Source organism: Aptenodytes forsteri, unplaced genomic scaffold (assembly GCF_000699145.1).
Source record: "Aptenodytes forsteri isolate BGI_AS27 unplaced genomic scaffold, ASM69914v1 Scaffold105, whole genome shotgun sequence".
NCBI lineage: Eukaryota > Metazoa > Chordata > Aves > Sphenisciformes > Spheniscidae > Aptenodytes > Aptenodytes forsteri.
The window spans coordinates 744,014-752,085 of NW_008796112.1; the positions used below are offsets into that span (position 1 = coordinate 744,014).

Genomic DNA, 8,072 nt, shown 5'->3' on the forward strand with positions numbered 1-8,072 from the left:
GATGCCCAGTCAGTCCCTGAGCAGTGATTGCTGCCCCCAGTCAACTCCCCCTAGCTTATATACTGAGCATGATGTCATATGGTATGGAATGGAATATCTCTTTGGCCAGTTGGGGTCAGCTGTCCTGGCTATACTCCCTCCCAGCTTCTTGTGCACCTCCTCTCTGGCAGAGTATAGGAAGCTGAAGAATCCTTGACTTAGTATAAACACTGCTTAGCAACAACTAAAACATCGGTGTGTTACCACATTATTCTCATACTAAATCCAAAACACAGCGCTATGCCAGCTACTAGGAAGAAAATTATCTCTATCCCAGCTGAAACCAGGACAACAGCCTAAGTGAGTCATGGGATGATGGAGAGGTTGCCCCTGGAGTAGTAGCAGACATAGTTCTGAGTAGAATATATGATTAATTGACTAAACAGAGAGAGGAAAAGAGCCATAGTTCTGGAGGGGTGTGTGTCTAAAAAAAGCACTGGTTTCTCATGTTGGAAACAAAGAATACAAGGAAAAAAATTGGTAGATTGAAACATTTTGTGCATCTAATTTTCAATTGTTTATTACTTAGTTTGGAAGTACGGTTGGATTTTTTTGTTTCTGTTTTGGTAGCCTACATTTATAAATTAAATGTTTGAAATGTAGAGTGTTTTTTTTTTAATTTAGAAAATGTCAGAGTGAAATTTTGCAGCTTTCTCAACGACACACATCCTTCTTCCTATCAAAATCTTGGCTGAAACTATTTGCTGAATTCTGCCTGTATTTGCCAACTGTGTCAGTCAATCTGATACTGCATTTTTCATCTAAGTATTTGCACACACAGATTTATGCAGCCCTACTTTTATCAAGTCACTGCAGGAAAAATGCTGAGAAAGACTGTCTAGGGATACATATCAGCATGAATAGTTTAGAGGAAAGAGGGGAAAAAAAACCTAGAGAGAAAAATATAAAGAAGCAAAGGTGATAGAAGGGAGTGGCAAGATAAATGTCCATATGTCTTTGAAGCATGCACTCCAGGGAGGTACAAAAGTGGTTTAGAGTTGTCTGAGGATATCCAGCTGGCAGTGAAGAAATGAAACTGAGCAAAACTAATTTTCTTTTTTTCCATCAGAAAGAATGTCTGAAGATGGAGATCTATTCTACCGTAGTATAATCTGACCCAAGGGTGGAGGAAAACACATGTACTGTGAATGCACATGCGTGCATGCATGCAAGGTTGTGCAAAACTGCACTGTACTTAAGAAAAATAGCATTGGTAGAAATCATTTGCTGATAGGGAGAGGCTCTAGTGATTTTGGAAAGGATATATTTTACATTTCTGCATTTCTATGGTTTACATTCAGATTTTTGTTGTTCTTCATATACATATCACACGAGATTCCTTCAGCTTATACCATTTCCGCAGAAATAGATCTTGCGTTTTGGAAGTAATTGAAGTGAAAATGACCTGTTTGACCTTTTTTTTTTCTTTCCCTTCCCTTCCCCATTTTATTTTATTTTATTTCAGTGTGATTTTGATAACCACCTTTCTGATGAGGTTAGGTGAAGCAGCCTGAGAAAGAGACATGCCTTGCCCACTTGAAATGGGACGATAAGCTTTTCAGTTAAACAGAAATACAGCAGTCTTGCAACAGAAGTGCAAAGAAAATGGAATTAATACCCAGTATTCAGCTTTTTAGGTCTCAAGCTTAAAAAAATTAGATCAGGGTCCTGTAAGAAGTAGACTCATCCTATATTTACACTATCTAGATTGGTTTACCATGAACAGAAGTTTGTTTCCAAAATCATGAGGAAGCAGACTGGTAGATTCCTGTGTTCCTCAGGAGGGACTGTGGTATTCAGCAGTCTGCCTATACAGAGGATCCATTGCTTCTCAAGAAACATGCAGTAAGGATCTTTCATAGCCAATATTGATAATTTCTTTTTTCCAGTTCTGTTCCTGTAATTAGTAAGGAAAGCTTTTTACTAGATAAATGTGTGACATTGCAATTGGTTTCCAGTGTTATGGTTTTTTTCCTGGACATAAGTTCACTTTTTAGATGTATTTACGAATTTTAATATTCTTACACTTTCCATTTATTTTAGCCAAAGTCACTGGAAATCTGTGCCATCTCACTGCCTCCCCAGACCAGCTAAACAAAGACACAGCAGTCAGATGTTGTGGATGCTACAAAGGAATGAAATGCTCTGAAATATAGATGACAGAGCAGTCTTCTGGGCTGCAGTTCCATTTCTGATATATTGGCATTTCGAAAGTTCATATTTAAGTTCATCCAATCATAATCCTTCACACTAGATTGAATTTATTATATGCTCATTTCCAGGAAACATTTAAAATCGACTTCTAGACTTCTATCATAATACTAAGAGTGTTTTTAGGCTAGCTTGTTAAATTTGCTATGTACTTTAATTGATTGAATAATTTAAATGAAATAACATTTATTCAAAGCAGAAAACTTCTTAAAGTTTTATCACATTTGGAAACATTTTCAAAGGAAGGTGTCTGTGGGACAGAATAGCTAGAGAGGATGAGGACAGGGCAAACAGAGACAAAATGGAGAAGGGGAGAGACAAACGTACCATCTTCATACAGCTGTGTTCTGTGAAATATTCAAGAGGTTGGTTTACTCTTTTCCTCTTTTTACTCTGCATCCTAATGCATGGTGAAAAAAAAATCCAAGCCTTAAAAGCTGTCATAAAATAAAACCATCATTCTCCAACTAGCACTACCACAGAATCCACTCAGATTATGAATATTAAATATATTAAATCTAACATAAAGTTTATCTCCAAATGAAGTGATTGTGACACTGTTAATGAGGTGTTTCAAACTTTTCCATTACTGTTCTTGAAAGTCATCGCTTTCTCACAAAACATTTTAGTTTTCCATTCCAACAGATGTGTAATATCAAAATAATTTCAGGTGGTTCTCGTGGCTTTCAGGAGAAAGATATTTGCCTTTTCTGGGGTTCTTGCCATTAATTATTCAATCTTAGATCTGAAGTTATTTGTATGCTAGCTTTCACATTTAAAATATTGCATGTATACTAAATGCATATTCCTTGAATGAGAAACTCAAAATCAAAAGGAGGAAAATATGACAATGTAATGTTATCATAATGTCATGTGTATATAGCAACTTGCTGAGTTTGATAATACATGATATCCATCTTATGCAGAAGTATTTTCAGTAGCTAGCATCAAATGCTTTGAAAGATGAGGAAAGAACTATGTAGAAGGCTGAAGAAAGTTAATTTTCTAAGCATTTATAGCATCATTCTAGACTCTGATCATTACAGCTTGGTTTAGTATCTTATTTTTCCAAAATATTTTTGATTGCTAATCACGACAATTCTGAGTATTTCTATAATGTATATACCTACATAGTTGCTGGGTCTTGCTAATTTTTGATCTTCATATAACATTCACTAAATCTTCAGGTACCAGGGAACCAGTTCTTTTTTGGATCTTGACTACCCATTTATTAATTTGGCTAAATGTCCTTGTGCTTTAAACTTTGAGAAAGGGACACCACAAGTTTTCCAAAACTGCTTGCTGAAGGAAGTAATCCTAATATTTTCCTTTTTTCTTTTCTTTTTTTTTTTTTTTTTAATGAAAGTTTGCAAATTTTTTCAGATGGTGATCACTCCTCTGAGCTCATAGTGACTCCTCACTTGTAGCAACCTCTGCACAATTCCTTTTCAAGTGAGGAGGCTGGTAGACTTAAAGAGTTATATAGAGGCATTATGGTATTCTGTCTTCTTCATCAGTCCATTCCTTTTCTGTTCAAGCGTCTTGCTTGCTTTTTGAATGCATCAACACATCCCTGTCTGGTGCTGATATTGTTAGTTTGGAACCCTGTCAGGTACGTGGATTTACAGAATCATAAAATTGTACAGGTTGGAAGGGATCTTGGGAAGTCTCTTGTGCAGCTTCTTGGTCAAAAAAGGATCAACACTGAACTCAGAACAGTTTTTTCTTTGTGCTTTGGCTGGCTGCATCTTAAAAACCTCCAAGGACAGAGATTTCACGTGTCTTGGGGCAACCTATTCCAAAGCTTAATTTTCCTCATGATATGAGTCATTTATTAATTACTTTTTTCCTACCTGTATGTTCATTCCAATATTTAATTTTGTTACTGAATTATATGGGTTTTTGCTTAGCTTGTCATATTTCTGTCATCCACTCCTGATTAAAACACATTTTTTTATCATCTGTGTCACTACATAGCATGGTTTGGAGTGCCTGCAATTATTCATGCACACAAAATGACTTGAAAATACTTCTATATTAATAAGCTAAGTTAATAGCTGGATTTTTTTTTCTTGAGTCTTTCTTTCCTAGTCAGCACCACTGGCCTATTCATGAATGGGAGCGGCAGCTAATCAGCATACAGTACGTCACGCAGCCATGGGACAACTGATCAAACTTGCTCATGTCTTCATAATACCATTGCGTGATGTGCTTCTGTTCTCTGTGCTGTATAAAAGAGCACTACTTCTGCCCGCTCTGTAGATGAGGAAGGGTTGAATCAAAAGTGTTAAAAAGCAACCCGCAGTCTTGCTATCATTTTCAAGTATGGATATTAGAACATTTTACCACACCCCCAGCTTTGCATTTTTAAGTGTGATATCTGATGTTTGAAAGCAAGCCACAAAGAGAAAAGCAAAACTCCTTGTAAATGGGAAACTAATATAATAATGACTAATAGATTTGGATCCAAAGGCTGGTTTAGGCAGCGAGTATTTGACATGTAATAAATGCCATAAACTGCCCTTGTCCATATGCAATATCTTTTACATTTCTTGGAGAATCAATCTAAGACCCTTTCAGTCTTATTGCAAAGAGTTGGACCTAACAAACAAAAAATGCAAAGTCTGCTGAAGACTTCAACAGGTCTGCCAAAGAATATTATAGATAAACATTGCCAAAAAGACAGCTTCCATCTTACAGAATATTTGTAACATATAATATTGCCATATGACTTTGTACCCCAAACCATTTTCTTTGCTTTCCCATGTATTCTATGGCAATAGAATGCATTATTAAATAATGGTTTGGTTATGGAAAGCAGACAACAGAAAAAGCTTATGTTCCTTACAAAATAGTAAACTGCATTCAGATTTACAGTGCATTCCAATTGGTTCTCTGAAACCTTTCCATAAAGAAATTTGGCTAACACCAACAAGTGTAATTCTTTCTGATGTAATTTGTCTGTGTAACACTAATTTGAAAAAACTCTGGATAGCTGAAGGAAAATCGCTTTTGGTCTGGGAAGCATTTAGTAAACAAAAAAATTAATGTCTGTTGTAAAACTGTAGGCCAGGTTTTGTAATTTTGTGACTCAACACAAAGTCAGCATTTTCTGCTATGAAGTGTTAAAAGAATATTGTTGTGTACCTTCAAGATTTTTGTGTTATTTAGTATTAGAATATCACACTGCTTGTATGACCACTAAGACCAAGACTTCTATATTTTTTGGTCTTTTTGAATGAGTTCTCATTAGTATCATAAAGACTATACTTCTATTCTTTTGTCAGAGCCAAACCCAAATAGTTCTTCCACACTGTTTTGTACTTCTCCATTAGCTGCTGGCCAATATGTGATGAGAAATCCTTCGCACATTGTTTCAGGATCATCTGGAAGAGGGACAAATCTCATAAGAGTCCATTCTTCAAAATTTTCTGGAACTAATTTATGTATCACAGAGACAGGCTTCAGTAATCACTGAATATTATTCTATCTGATTCTGACTTCTGAATCTTTTAATCCTTTCCTACTCTTTGTGTTGAGTTCCCTGAAGTTCAACATCATCCTGATCTTAGAGTGTGTTAACTTTATGCTGTCTCTCTGCTTGATATACTTTAAAACTACAACAGAAGGAGAGGCTAATAAGAATAGATGGTGATGCTGAAAGGTAAAGTCAAGAGTGTTGTCCTGACTTGACACAAGAACATGCAGAAAGCATCAACTCTTTCACAGGTATCAAGTGTCTGCAAAACGATCTAGAGGAGTAGACAGAGCTAAGAGGCTGTGTCCCCTGTAAAAAGCTGTGGATGTTGCTCTAAATTTGCTTATTTTTTCAGATCATAATCAACTTTGAAAATGTGTTTTTTCAGATCATAATCAACTTTGAAAATGTTTTGCACACTGTCTCATCAAGCTCTGACTTGAAAACATGCTAGAAAACATGAATATGGTTCTGTTAATCACTTGCTACCCCTTTTCACTCTGTAGGTACTCTCTTAACCATAGCACGGAAAGCGTTGCTGAAAGGTATTGCTGTGCTCACATCTGTTTAAGTGCTATATAAGAAAAAGTACAGATATAGCTACTCTCTACATAAACATGAGTTGTCTAAGATGCTTGATTAAATAGTCCTGCAAGTCAAAAGCTAAAATAATAGATTAATGATTACACAGTATCTCCTCATGAAACATTTATGACTTTTCTCTTAATTTATCATTGGATAGCCTTGTATTATCCATTGCATCACTATAAAGGATACTGTTTGGTTAAGAAAATAATTTGCAGTTCATCATTGTAAACTATTAGAAATGACCTTGCAAGTTTTCTTGGTGATGTAGTTATTGTAGATAAACATAAAGGTATGAGGCACTCTGATTTTTTAAATTTTTTTAAATTTATTATTTGTCACTTTCGTTATTAATTCAAGTATTTCACTTTTTACCATGACATAATTGGAAAAGTTATAAACACCTTGGCAAAGCAGAGAACTTTCTTTTCTTAAAGGAGCAGCAGTACTGTTTTACCTACCACAGGTAAGCAGGATATTGGGTTGAATATGTGTAAGTGATGGCGTAATTTGTTATTTTACTCTTACGCTATCGAATTTTTTTCCTGTGTATATGCATGGTGTCTTAACCTGTAATGTTCTCCATAGTTCTTTTCTGCTTAATGGTTCTGATGGGAGCCTGTCTCATTCTAAATGTTATGTTTGGCAAACTTGGTTAGATTCCATATGGACTCCCAGATTTTTCCTGATTTGACTGTTTTATTTAAGCTTTACATGTAAAACTTACACAAGAGTCTTGTAAAGGCTGCTAAGTGCATTTTATAGCTGTGATCAATATGAGGGTCTTAAGATGGACTTCATGAAATTCATTTTGTAACTGCATGGCTGTTGTCCTTCCCAATGCCGCGCTGTTCCTTACTTCTTAATTAGTTCCACAGATCAGTTTGATTTGCTGAGCTGAATGCAGTGAAGGGCCATTTAAGTGTAAATTGTCAAGAAATTTTATGGAAGTCTATATTAATTCTATGTGTTAAAAGACCAGAGATAAGAGCAAACAGTAAGGTATAGCCTGTTTGACTGGGGCATCTTGACATAGACCTATTAACAATAATAGAAAAAAGGCTTGGTAAGTAGTTTTGACATTATTGTTAATCTGTGAATGTGACGGGCAGGAAACAATCACTGAAAACTGTAAGACCATTTATAATGAATAAATAAGATGGCCAATGAAATGCACTAACGTATACTTAATTAGCATCCACATTTTAGCAAGGTTTAACTAAAGGTGTAGAGCCCTGTTTTTTTCACTCTATAGGGTTTCTGAAGACTTTCTGTCCCAGGTTGCAGTTCTGATAGGCCTGAATAGTTCAATACAAAATAGACATCTGAGCTGTTGAGAGTTTATTCCAACAAATCAAACTCCTCTCTGTGCATTACTAGAAAGAAAAAAAAAAAAAGTTGCAACTGTACTTAACTGTTGGTTACATTTTATTTTTCATTTTTCTGTTGAGGAAAACCCCAGAATTTGTGTGAACGGTTTAAAATGCAAAATGTAAGTTGTCAGGCTCTGGCTGGCTCAGTGTAGTGTCATCTCTCACTATTGAACTCTACACATTCCCCCCTTACCTTTCTTTTTATAGTCATGGCCCCTCCTCCACCTGCGCTTGCAGTGCTGGGGAGTGTAGGATGATTTATGGATGTTTCACTGTTCATCCCCCCAGATAACTTCATTATCCAGGCTGGAGACAATAGAGGGCACACTAACAGTAAATTATTTTTCACCTTCCCCCCCCCCCCCCCCGCCTTCCCCTCTCTTTTT

General features: G+C 36.0%; 1 protein-coding gene across 1 annotated transcript in view; it reads left to right on the plus strand.

The window, feature by feature from the left end:
* The window catches only part of SLC6A11 (solute carrier family 6 member 11), a 113,663-nt gene that overhangs the window by 33,712 nt on the left and 71,879 nt on the right, over window positions 1-8,072 (plus strand). The window lies entirely within an intron of this gene.